The sequence below is a fragment of the Chenopodium quinoa genome, unplaced genomic scaffold (assembly GCF_001683475.1).
Source record: "Chenopodium quinoa cultivar QQ74 unplaced genomic scaffold, ASM168347v1, whole genome shotgun sequence".
NCBI lineage: Eukaryota > Viridiplantae > Streptophyta > Magnoliopsida > Caryophyllales > Amaranthaceae > Chenopodium > Chenopodium quinoa.
The window spans coordinates 671,019-684,757 of NW_018744367.1; the positions used below are offsets into that span (position 1 = coordinate 671,019).

The 13,739-nt window shown below is 44.2% G+C and overlaps 1 long non-coding RNA gene across 2 annotated transcripts; it reads left to right on the top strand.

The window, feature by feature from the left end:
* The first annotated feature begins 608 nt into the window (after window positions 1–608).
* Window positions 609–3,202, top strand: LOC110696759. 2 transcript variants are annotated; one of them, XR_002506380.1, is made up of 4 exons: window positions 609–1,097; window positions 1,189–1,314; window positions 2,297–2,488; window positions 2,590–3,202. It is a non-coding gene; the product is annotated as an uncharacterized LOC110696759 (long non-coding RNA). The 2 variants fall into 2 exon arrangements; XR_002506379.1 differs by lacking the exon at window positions 609–1,097 and having other exon boundaries at window positions 1,116–1,314.
* Window positions 3,203–13,739: the final 10,537 nt, after the last annotated feature.

Below are 13,739 nucleotides of genomic sequence, written 5' to 3' on the forward strand. Positions count from 1 at the left end.
AAAATAAAATCTAAACTATAAAGCAATAATAAAAAAAAAACTAAACTAAGCACACCAAAGAAAATAAAAAGAAAAAGGAAAGAAAGAAAACTTATATATACAAGAAATTCCCCCCAAGCCAAACCAGACAATGTCCTCATTGGCTCAAAGGGAAGAAAGTAACCCAGGCGACTACCCCGCATCATCAAACTTGTATCCATCACCATCCCAAGCATTGAAATGCATCACCTTGGTACAATTCTGGACAAGAAAGAAAAAAAAAAACATTAGTAGGAAAAGAGGTAAAAATGAGTCAGGCTCACTATTTCGTTCATAACCTTTTTTATACAAATGACAATGCAGTGATTTAATTGCATTGGAAAGTAGACTTGAAGAGATTTCCAACGTTAGATCACACACAAAATTTCGTTAAGAAACGCAAAAGTTATGGTGTCTTGAAGTTGGCCCGTTTTGCTGTCCCGCTCACGCGCCCGGTAAGGCGGCTCTTCGCCCGGTCGGGTGAGTTTAACTCTTTTTTCTACCTTTGTTCTCGCGCTCAGTCGGGCGGTTGTTTGCCTGGTCAGGTGAATTTTGGGCCAAAATCCTCTTTTCTACTAGTTGAAAAATGAAATATGCACCGCAAAATGCGCACCGGTTTTTAAAAACTGGTGCGAAAAATAATAGGCGGGATTGAGGGGAAGACTTTTCGTACCGGTTCTAACCAAACCGGTGCAAAAAATGAGTTAATCGCACCGGTTTGGTTCGAACGGATGGGAAAGCTATTATAAAAAAAAGGGCCTTATCTTCTTTCTTTCTCTTTCTGTATTATGTATTTCTCTTTCCTCGATCTATCCTCCTCTCTCATTTGCCTCTCAGTCTCTCTCATCTACATCAATGGAGCCTCAAACTCCTTCTCTCTCCTTCAATCTCCTTCTCCATAACCGCCGCTTTCCCTTTCCTTTTCTCTCTCCTTCGATCTCCTTCTCCATAACTGCGCTGCAAGCAACGCCGCTCTCCTTCTCCTACTCAGTCCGAAATCGGCCGCCATCAATTTGAAACAAATACAACAACAACAATAAACTTGAATTAATTATCGATTCAAAGATCACAAATTCGAGGTATGTGCTCTTCGATTTGAAATCTAGGTTTTATGATTTTTTTTTATTTTTTTTATTAATGATGAACAATTGAAATTTTGAATGCAATTAGGGTTGGTGTGTGAACCATCAAATAGTTGAATTTCAATTTTTGGGCGTTTGAAGGCGTTGTTCTGGTTGATGCGAAGCCATATATGGTTCCATTTGAATACAAGCCGTATTTGGATTCCAAAACATTGTAAGTTAAAATTCGATTTGTTTTGTTGAATAGGATAATTAGTTGAAGGTTTATATTGTTGAAGGTGTATATAATTTATTTAGGGTTGGTTTATGAGTTGATTGATTGCATTAATTTGGTTTATGTGTGTGGGAATTCAGCTTATTGTCTATTTAGAAATTGTCTGAGGTTGTTTTACTGGAATCACATTAGGTTTAGTTCTTTGGATTCTTTGCTTGAGAAAAATCTTGTCTTTCTTCAGGTATAATAATTTACACTGCATTTTTATTTTTTTTTTCCAGAGTTTTTTGCAGAAAATTTCATGGATTAGTGTTGAAATGTTTTATTTAATTACTTTATTATGGGGTTGTGATTTTGTTGAATGATGCTGAAATCCCATGTTTTATTTTTTATAAGTAATTTTAAATGGGGTTGTGTTTCTGTTGTGATTCATGTGGAAATCTAAAAAAAAAAAAAATAGTTTTTGTGGGTTTTTGTTAAGTATAACATAGAAAAAAATTAAGTCTTTTTTTTTTAATCTATGACTTATGGTGTGGATTTTGTCTATATTTGTATGATTTATGCTTAATAATATTAGTGTGGGTATAATTTATTAGGGAAAATGTTCGCTTTTGATTGATGCTGATAATAATATTTTAGTAGGGTGTGGAGGAGTGTCTACAGTTTGGACGAAACCTTAATTACTCAAATGCACCAAGTGATACTATTTTCACCCTAAAAGGCGGCTCATCTCTTGTCCCTCTAAGCATGAATGTTCCATTAATATGTTTCCCTTCTTGGTCCTTAGCCTTCATATCCCCTTGGTCAATTGGTTGATGCTCAGATTAGTTACAGTCTCTGTTCAGTGATTATCTGTATTTATAGCTTATCTTATTTCAAGAGATATCAGTATCATTCTCAGGAATGAAAATGTTCAGGCCACTCTTTTGTGTTTCACCTCCTGGGGATGTTATTCTTCTGGTTCTAACTAGAACATTTTCAGGATGATCTTGCTTTCAAGTTCGAATATTTGCATCCATATATCGATGGTGTATATAATCCCAAAAATCGCACTTTCCAAACAAGCTTCTTCAATAGCAGAAAGCTGAATCTTGTGTTTACTGGTGGCCTAGGACTGGATGAAGTTCCTCCTATCTCGGTGGATAGGTCTGGTGTGAAAGCTAATATTACTGAGGTTGGTACTTGATTCTAAATTTGACTTTGCTAGCCTAGTTCTATATTGTTTCTTCCTCTCATATTAGTCATATTTGTTACAAAATGATGTCACTTTTGCAGAATCTTACCCGGCAGAGCAAGGTTACTTATGGGCTCGTGGTTGAAGAGATAACAACACGAGATGAAAGCAGCCATATCGCCATAGCTGGTCAAAGGGTGTTGCCTAATGGTGGAATTAGTGTTGATGGACCCCCAACAACTTTAAGCGATACTGGTATTGACCGAGTGGCATTCTTACAAGCAAATATTACACGAGATAACACAAAGTTTGTAAATGGAGCTATATTTGGTGATAGAAATGTGTTTTAGGTAACTTTTGTGTCCTTCCTTTTTGATCAGTTTCTCCCATTGTACTAATGTATTGCATCAATGCCCTATTTTTAATATAGCTATTACAGGAATGTATTAGACATAGCACCCTAATTTACGATTATTTAAGTCTTTATAGTCATGAAGATTGACTGACGAATGAAACACTATTGCTATGAACACCTTAGAAACAGACAGGAATTCTCCTTGTTCGGAAGTGGTCTAGCATAGTTTCCTCTTTTGCACATTGTAGATTTCACCTATTATCTATGCAACATTCCAATTTGAGCAGCTTAAGTCACATATCTTATGGTTATGAGTTTACAGGTTTTTCTAAGTTTAAAAATTCTAGTATAGATAGGTTGGTTGCAATGATTTGTTTTGTTGGGGGCGGGGTGTGTGTGTGTTTGGGGGGGGGGGGGTACAAATTGAAAATTATGTATGGTTGTGAATGAACCCTTGAGGTTGAGCATATGCTCTCTTTGTTTAATGTCCCATGTCAACTTGCCTAATGTAGTAATAAAAAAAACTCTAGTTTGAGTTTTTGAGGTCTAACCCTGTGAGGAGGCGGGGTAGGCTGTGTCAACTTATTTCCTTAATTGTTTTAACATTTTAACTTCCCCAACTGAGCTTTAGCTGTTTCTGTGCAATATTGTACTTTTCCATGAAGTCATTATTTTTTTAGTCTGTACATTTTGTGTAATCTGTCCCAAAATGTTAGCTAGACTAGATGCTTTATTGAGTATGGTAGTTTGTTAGCTGTCTTAACCAGATTAATGTTGGAATTTCTCAATCAATAATAAGTTGGTTTGAATTGAAGATGTCAAATGGTACTCCATAGTTACTAATTGTGGTAATATAAATTTTTTTGGAGACATCCAAAAAGGAGCTTGAACAAACATTAGGCAAAATGGAAAAGGAGGTACAATTCTCTTATGTCATTGATGGTATAGCTTTACAAATTAATTAGTACTTTCTGTGTATAATGATAATGCTAGTGATTTACTTAGTACAATATATTAAAGATGAGAATTTTATACTTTAATTTGTGGCTTTGGACAAAATTGGATTTTGTCTAAGTGCATTACCAAAGCTCGAGTTTTTTTCCCATAAGTGATCTCTAGAAATAGCAGAGCGCCACCAGCATAGCACCACAGCAGCCGCAGCAGAACCAAGCAAACACAGCAGCCTGACCTAAAGCAGCCAAACCAGCAAGCAACACAACACTACAGCAGAGCAGCTAACACCCAGCACAGCCTGACCATAACAAAACAGAAACACAACAGCTCAAGAACTCAAACCAGTCACCCAGCCAGCCTGAACAGAAAAGAGACACAGCCACAGAAGCAAACAGATGCCCAGCCAGCCTGAACAGGATAGAGGCACAGCAACGCAGCAGAACAGAAACAGCCGCACAGCAAATAGGAGAGCAGCTTGTCAGCCTGAACACACAACAACACAGTAGCCAGCAGAGCAGCAGCCAGCACAAGACCAGGACAGGTCCTGCTGAAACTCAGACCACGAACAGGACAGCAACACAGAACAGTAGCAAAATAGAAGAAAACTAACAGTCACTAAAACAATATGTTGTTCTTGAGCCCTTGAAGCCACTTACAATGTTTTCTTGTCCATTTTTAATGAAAATATGTAACTTTATATATATGTTAGTGTTTATATGTCAATTTAAGTGAAAAAAATGCAAAATACAAAAAAAAAAAAAATTATTTTTTGGGGCATTTTTGGCACCGGTTTTGGAACATAACCTGTGCTAAAAGTTTGTTTTTAAATTGTTTTTGGCCACTTTTCGCACCGGTTTAAAGCAAGAACCGGTGCTAAAAGTTTTTTTTTTAATATTTTTGGGGACTTTTTGCACTGGTTCACATCAAAAACCGGTGCGAAAAATAAGTTTTCTCACCGGTATGAACTGGTGCGAAAAGTCTTGGGATTTGGCATCCCTCAAATCAGATTTGGTTCAAAACCGGTGCGAAATGGGGGTTTTGAACCGGTGCGAAATGGGGCTTTTAGGGGCATTGTGTAGATTAAAAATAATATTTTCATCCCCTACACATAATGTAAGTTTACCACTCTCCACATCTATTATTGCTCCTGCAGTATGAAGGAATGGTCTACCTAAAATAATCTGAATTTGCAAATCTTCCTCCATATCAAGGACAACAAAATCAGCAGGTATATAAAATTTACCTACTCTAACAGGAACATCTTCTAAAACACCTAAAGGATATTTAAGAGAACGATCAGCCATTTGTAGAGTAATATTGGTAGCTTTTAAATTACCCATATATAATTTAAAGCTCACAGATAGTGGCATGACACTTACACTAGCACCCAAATCACATAAAGCTTTATCAATCATTAGATTGCCAATGTGACAAGGAATAGAAAAACTACCCGAATCTTTTAGCTTAGGTGGAGATTTATTCTTTAATATAGCACTACATTCTTCAGTAAAAGCAATTGTCTCTACCTCACTAATAGATCTCTTTCTGGTCAAGATTTCTTTCATAAATTTAGAATATGTAGGAACTTGAGTAATTAATTCTGTTTCGGGGTTTTCTGAGGTGTCCTGTAGGAGAGTTACAATTCCGAGACTGAGCTGCCGACGCCTGTACCTGCAAGATCACGAAGACTCCGATTGGTAGGAGCTCCGCCTCCGACGATCAAGTTAGTATACGTATAGGAGGAAAAAGTACGGAAAAGGTAAAGTACTTCTTGCTGATTGGGAGAATTCTGCAATAATATTGCTCGGTAAATGTGTTTGTATTTATGAATGTCCGATTAATGAGGTTTGTTCCACTATTTATAGTGGGACAGACAAGTCCCCCATGTAGGGTTCCAAGGACACGTGTCAACAGGGGATTGGAGCCTTGTTGACTAATGGCGATACGCCACGTGTCACCAGCCCATTGGGCCACGTGTCTAGGGTATTTTTACCCTAAACATTTGCCCCTCATAGGTGCTGACGTGCCTCTCTCTCTCTCTCTCTCTTTTTTTTTTTTTGAATCCCTTGGATTCTGGCTGTTTGGGTAAAAAGGCGGGAGAAGCAGAAGGTGAAGAGTCAGGAATCTTCGCCTTCTGAGGAGGAGCCTATAAATAACCAAGTCCCCTCCCCAAGCCCTCATTTACAAACATGGAGAATTTTCTGATTTTCGAGAGCAGCCGGTGTTGAGAGCATTTCTGAGATAGTTTCCGTGTGAGCATCTGGTTTATAACCGTCTGGGGGGTTTAATAGCAAGCTGAATTTGCATCTACACTTCAAACAACACAGCTGGCTCAAGAGACGCCTTTGTCTTCGCAAGCAAACCCAAGAAATTCCCAGTGACTAAGCGGTTTTCTCCCTCTTTCTTTTAGGTACTGCCTCTATTCTTTCAAGCTCTTCCATGTATTTACGCTTGAGTCTTTTGTTTGTTTTCTCATTTATTTGTCCCATAGTTAGATGGACCCTTTATACCCCTATCCGGAACATAATAATGAGACCACCCAGTCCGTTAGTACGGCTGAGTCTAGGACTGGAAATACCGCCTATAGACTCTGGGATTTGCCTTGTTTGTCTCCCAATCCGATCGTCTTCGTGTCTGTGCAGGACACAATGGCCAGAACCAGGAAGATGGCTGTGGACTCCAATTACAGAGGCGGGGGCTCTGACGAGTTACCGCCTGATGAGAGGGCCCTAACTTAGGCGGCCATGGGATCTCTCGGAGGTGCCACTAGTACGCCTAGTGATGGCATTCTAGGCTCTGATCAGGGAGGTGAGGAAGCCGCCTCTGTTTCTGATGTGAGGGAGCAAAAAAACTCATCCCAGGAGGCCTCCTCTTCTGCTTCCGGCTCTGCACTCGAACCTGTGGAGAGCAGCAGTAGCTATCTAACACCATCCGTCAATAGTGAGGAGGAGGAGAGACCCTCGTGGCAAACTAAGGGTGATCCTTTGATGATCACCGTCTCTGCCAAAGATAGGGTCATTATGCGGAATAACTTGGCAGATTTTGTCCTCAAACGACCCCTTGGGACTGGATATAGACTGGCGGTCCCTCCTGAGAAGGGGACAATTTCCTGGGAGGATGACCAGCGCAACGCAAACGGCTGGTTTGGCTGCTACGAGGCGGCATTCTTGGCGGGCTCTGCTTCCCTCTTCATGACACAATAAAGACCATACTCAGGGGGTATGGCCTGGGCGTCTGGAAACTCACCCCCAACTCCTGGGTGAATATTCTTGGGTACATTGCCGCCTATGAAATGCAGGATCTGAACCCCGGCTGGGAAGCTTTTTCCCATATGCACTACTTGAGTAGGAGCCTAGGCGGCTGGAGAGCCTGGTATACCCTGACCACTTACCCCCAGTACCTCATGACACTCAACAAACCGTCTAAGTGGTCGGACTGGAAGAACCGCTTCTACCTGGTCAAGGTTCCAACCGACGAGGAAAACAGGGAGTTCCGGACATACAACCGGAAACCTGAACTTTTGGGGCAGAAACGCCGGATGCCCCTAGTGCTGGAGGGGGATAGAGAAGCAATACTGGACTCCAGCTTTTTTGAGCTCGTCCCTTCCACCCTCTCAACCGAAGAGATAATAAGGGTGCCCAGAAACTGGGTTCCCAAACATGAATTTTTAAGGGACGAAGTTTTTTTGTCCACCTGTAGACTTAGCAGCATGTTTGAAAAACGTAGGTTAAGAGCCTCAGCCGGCTAACTTACGCCGGCTGACAATTTTCCTTTGATTACAATGCCTGTCTGTTATTGTTCAGACCTTGACCGAATGCATTTGATTTGTGTTTTGCAGAAGAAGCAAAGGACATGTTGCCAACAGAAAAAACGCCTGCCAAGAAAGCTTCAGACATCCGTAAGGAGAATCTGGAGAAAAAGCTTGCTGCCCAGGCGGCTAAGAAGGTTAGACCGTCTGATTTATCTTTGATTTATTTGCTTTACTTCCGTTTTTTGCTCGTTTTTCCGTCTGACCTTTTGTTGCTTCGTTTCAGGATGGGAGCAAAGCTCCCCGTTCCCTACAGAAGAAGATTCGGCCGAGGTCGACTGTAGTGGAGCCCGCATCTAAGGTGCAAAAAACCACATCCACCGTCTGGCCCTCTACCGGCGGTAAATCAATAAAGACCCCAGGCGGGTCTACTGCTGAAGCTGTGGCCTCAAAAGAGGTCACACCAATAAGGACCACAACCGGTCCATCAACTGACGGAGGCCAGAGAAGTCTCCAACAACAAGGTACAAATCCTTTCAACCTCACGCTGCTTGACCTGCCCATACGGGTTAAGTCTTATTCTCAGTCTCAGCCGGGAGATTCTCCGATCAGCCGGCAATCCATAGGCGGAGCATATGCAGCTTTCTCACCGTCTGTTTCAGGTGCAGATAATTCTCCCCGCTGGCCGGACGCAGCTTAGTATGCCCGAGCCATGCTGAAAGCCGTCCCCCGTGACGAGAAGGAGGCGATCCCTGGGATTAACACCTTCAATGCCGACCGTGTAATGGTCGAGCTAGCTGATGTAAGCTTGAAGTACCTACCCGACATTTGATTTGATATATGCACATCCGGTTTTTCTACTGACACCGGTTGTATTGTTGCAGGCACTGCTGCGCGTGGAAGGGCTCAAAAAGGCCTACATACGCAAACAGGAAGAGGTAAGGAGAGCCAAACGGTCTGCGGATGACACACATAATGTTGCTGAATATTCAATGATTGTGCATGACTTAGAAACTAAATCTATAATCATGCGACAGGCGAACCAGGTCAAGACCCTCTAGAAGGCCCTCAATGAGTCCAAGGTCAAATTGGACAATCTTCAGACGGCGCTAGACAATGCCGAGAAGGAGCTCAAGGATCATGAGGAGCCCCTCAAGCGGTTGGATCAGGCGGAGAAGGCCAACAACAACCTGCAAAAAGAGAATGACCGCCTGAAAAAAGATGCGGCTGTTACAAAGGACAACTTCAAGGCCACCCTTGAAGCAGAACAGAGCCGGCTCATTGAGGAGAATGAGCAAGACTGCGAGAACAGAATGAAGAGGGCGTTCCCCATTATCCATCCGGGTACAGACTACAACGTTTGGGAGCTCGCCTACAAATATGCAGATCTTGCCATTATGGCTGAGGAGGAGGGTCAGCCGGGGCCTGAACCCTACGAGAAGTGGGTTGAGGCGGAATTCAAAAGGATGGAGGAGGAGGCGGCTGCTAATGAGGAGGCTATTCAAGATGAAGTTGCTCCTGACTCCGTCCCCACCGTTGACCCGCCACACCCGGAAGAGACTCAGGCTTTGAATGACCGGGTGATCGTGCAGATAGAGTAGCAACGACCTCCCGGCCTGCGCGCCGTGCATTATCTTGTAATCGCGCCGGATGAGTCGGCTTATTCTACCATTGTATTTTATTTTGAATATTAATATATATATTTTCTCACTGGCTGTGCCGGTTTTGTTGAATGATTTCTCCTTATTTGCACTTCTTTAAATTTTGCTCTATGCCAAGTACTATTGCCGTGTGAACCTGAGACGGGGTGGGGTTAGGAATATTGCCCCCCGGATAGATGACTGGTAGAGCTGCACTCAGCCAGGTGGCTATCCGTATGCCCCCGGTCAGGGACCATTAATATTTACACGTAGAGCCCTGGTTGGGGCACGGTTTTTAAGTACATTTTAAATATTGTTTTGCTTGGTTGCCAGCTGCGTTTTTTTCGTTAGGAGCCCAAAGGTTAGGGCCTTGCTAACATTGATAGCGAACCGTGTGTGGTGCTTTTGCGTAAAATTTGGTTAGTATAAGCATATTTACCCTGCGCCTGCCTCTTCAGAAAAGGGCAGGCGGCGGTCTAGATGTACTTGGAGTACCGACTGCCTTTTTTGGGGCTAGCTTCTGTTGGTACTGCTTTTCAAGGAATAAATCGGCTGTACTTTTGGGAGTGCTAGTCAGCTATTCTTTGATGCAATGGATCATTCAGGTGGAAATAATTGACTTAATTTCCATTTATTATATCCGCCTGAGTTATGATCACTAGAACAATTTACCACCCGGAAGGGAGAAGTTCTCTTCAGTGAATTCACCCGTATGGGCGTCACCGGATGTTTTTTAGTGACAAATGTGCCGCTTGTGTGATGCACAAGACATGGCGCATGGAAATTAAATGATGAAAGCCGCTTGTGTTAAGCACAAGACATGGCGTAGGTATACAAAAATGTAATAAACCAAGCTTTTCCCATTAATCATACGGTAATTACAAAAGATTTACAACTCTCAGAAGTAGTACTTTTTTAAGTTGTCTACATTCCAAGTTCTAGGAAACCTCCTACCGTCTGGGGATTCCAGGCGGTATGTGCCATCTCTAACCTCTTCAAAAATCCGGCAGGGGCCCTCCCAGTTTGGGGTTAGCTTGCCCTGCTCATTTGCCTTACCGATTGCCTCCATTTTGCGGAGTACAAAGTCCCCTACTTTCAAGTGCCGCTTGTGTACCCGTTTGTTGTAGGCCCTAGTCATTCTCAGACGGTAGACATCATGTCGTAAGGCGGCGTTACCCCTTCGCTATGGAAGAGCATCCAGGGTAAGACGCATGACCTCCTCATCATACAGCATGATGCGGAGAGTTGGTTCATAGTGCTCGATAGGGAGAACAGCCTCAGTGCCGTATGTCATAAGGAACGGGATTTCACCGGTTGCCCCTTTCTCAGTTGTTCTGATAACCCAAAGAACATGAGGCAACTCCTCTGCCCATAGACTACCAGCCCTTTCAACTTTTTTCTTAATGCCGTCTGAGATAATCTTATTGAAGGCCTCAACTTGTCCGTTTGCCTGGGGCCTGCCTAAAGACGCAAAGCAATGGGAGATTCCCTGATCCCCCAACCAGCCCTTGAGCACAGGCGTTTCAAATTGAGGACCATTGTTGAAGACCATAGACATAGGGACCCCAAACCGGGTGATGATGTTTCTCCAAATGAAGGAAGTCACATCCTTGGTCTTTATGCCTTTGACTGCCTCTGCTTCAACCCATTTGGTGAAGTAGTCTACGGCTACCAAGATGTAGCTTCGACCGCCTGATGCAGGCGTGTAAGGTCCCAAGATATCCATGCCCCATTTTGCAAACGGGACCGGACTGTGTATAGTTGTAAGGTCTGTTGCCGGACGATGTATCAACCGGCCAAACCGTTGGCACTTGTAACACCTCTTCACCAGATCCATGGCGTCTTCCTCAAGAGTGGGGCAAAAATATCCTTGCCGCCTGACTCTTTTAGCTAGGGATCTGCCGCCTATATGTGAGGCACAAAAACCCGCGTGCAGATCTTCCAAGACTTCCTTTCCCCTTTCTGGGGTCACACACTTCAGAAACGGCTGCAAGTACCCCTTTCGGAGAAGTTCTCCTTGGTGCATAACAAAGCTCAGAGCTCGTTTCTTGAGCGCAGCTGCTTCTGAAGGGACATCCGGCAAAGTGTTGTTTGTCAGATAAGCCCGGATAGGGTCCATCCAGGTGGCGCTTCGGTCCAAAATTCCAATGGGATCATGCTCAATGCTTCTTTTTTCCATGACATCCCAAAAGACGGTCCTAGGCGCATCATAGGAGGCGGATGACGCCAATTTGGAGAGCGCATCTACTTGATTGTTTTCAGACCATGGCACTTGACTCAAATGGAATTGATCAAGTGATGCAGCCTCCTCCCTGACCGCCTGCAGATATTTGATCATAGCCGGATGGGTGGCTTCATAGTCACCGTGGTATTGGCTAACGATCAATCAAGAGTCTGAGCAGGCGTCAACTTTCCTTGCTCCACCCGCCTTACACATACGTATGCTGGCTAGCAGGGCTTCATATTCTGCCTCGTTATTTGAGGCTTGGAACTTAAACCGTAGTGCATATTCAAACTTATCCCCTTCTGGAGAATGGCAAATAACGCTTGCACCACAACCGTTCGCTGTAGAACTACCGTCTACAAACAACTTCCAAACTTGATCAGGATTTTCCGGTTGCACCGGCCTAGTCATCTCAACAATGAAGTCGGCAAACGCCTGACCTTTCACTGCCCGCCTGGGTTCGAAAGTTATCTCCAGGCTTTGTATTTCAACAGCCCATTTGATCATTCTACCGGATGACTCTATGGTGGTCATTGGGCGCTTCAGTGGCTGATCAGTGTATACAGTTACTGGATGATCCAGGAAGTAGGGCTTTAACCGCTTGACTGCTTTGTAGAGGGCCAACCCAAATTTTTCAATCATAGGGTACCGGAGCTCAGCATTTCTTAGGACATGACTGATGAAATACACCGGGAGCTGATTGCCGTCTCTCTCAGCAAGGAGAACAACACTATGGGAGTGATCTGAGACGGCTAGGTACATGTAGAGAACCTCCTGGGGAGGGGGCTCACTAGCCTTGGTAAAGAATGCAGATGCTGCTTGAGCTTCTGAAATGCCGCCTCAGCCTCTTCTCCCCCATTCAAACCTTGACCTCTTCCTAATTGCTTGGAAGAAATAGAGGCATTTGTCGCCAGACCAGCTGAGGAACCTCCCCAATGCCGCCAGGCAACCAGTGAGTTTTTGGACTTCTCTTACAGTGCGGGGTGACTGCATGTCAATTACCGCCTGTACCTTATCCGAATTAGCCTCAATCCCCCTTTGGTCAATCAGACCTTGTGTTAAGCATGACCTTATGTCGCCTGAGTGTGGTGAACGTTTCTCGGAGGTCAGCTAGGTGATCCGTCTGTAGCTTGGATTTGACTATTATGTCATCGATATACGCCTCTACATTCCTGCCTATCTGATGGCGGAAAACTGTGTTTATCATTCGCTGAAATGTAGCAGGCGCATTCTTCAATCCAAACGGCATCACTTTGTAACAGAATAACCCCTGATTAGTGACGAATGTCGTCTTTTCTTGATCTTTTTTCCAGAGGGGTATCTGATGGAAGCTTGAGTGGCGTCCATGAAGCTCATCAGACCATGACCGGCTGTAGAGTCGACCAGGTTGTCGATCTGTGGGAGCGGGTAACTGTCCTTTGGGCATGCACTGTTCAGATCTGTGTAGTTTACACACATCCGCCAGGTACCATTCGGCTTTTTAACCAGGACAAAGTTGGCTACCCGATCCGGGTAGTAGCATTGCCGGATGAACCCAGCATCTAACAGCTTCTTGACGTCGGCGGCTGCCGCCTGAGATCTCTCCTCACCATGATTTCTCTTTTTCTGCCTAACCGCCTTCTTTTTTGGATCCACGGCGAGTTTGTGGACAGCTAGATCCGAGCTTACGCTTGGCATCTCTTCCACTTCAAAGGCAAAAATGTCTTTGAATTCCTTCAGCAGTTGGAGCAAGTCTGCCCCCAACACTTTAAAAGCAATCGTCCCAACCTTGGCGGTTCTATCGGGCTGGCTGTCGTCCAGGACGACATCAATGCTCTCACCGGCCGGTTGGGGTCGAAAGTCATCCGACCTTTCTCCGGTAAGTGATTGCTATTTTTTTTCTTTTTTGACGGGTGCCAGTTGGTCCGCCTTTCTTTTCTTACCGGCTGCCCTTGGAGCCGGGACTACGGGATCACAGTTATCAACATCTATGGGCTCGCAATGACCGGCTGCACCCATAGTTGGTTTGACATCAGAGAGGTAGCACTCCCTAGCCGTCTTCTGGTCCCCGTTTAGGGAACCGACTGTACCATCATCCTTCTCAAATTTGACCAGCATGAGAGATGGGATGATCACAGCCTTGGATTCGTTGAGGGTCGGTCGGCCAAATATCATGTTGTAGGCTGTCAGCTCCTCCACAACCAAAAATTTTACGACCATATGGTGTCCTTGCCCCTTTTCACCCAGCCTGATGGGAAGGTCAATGCTTCCCACCGGATGCACCACTCCTCCCCCAAAGCCGACTAAGGGGTGGGGCGCCTGATTCATGCTTCTGGGCTTGTACTTGGGCT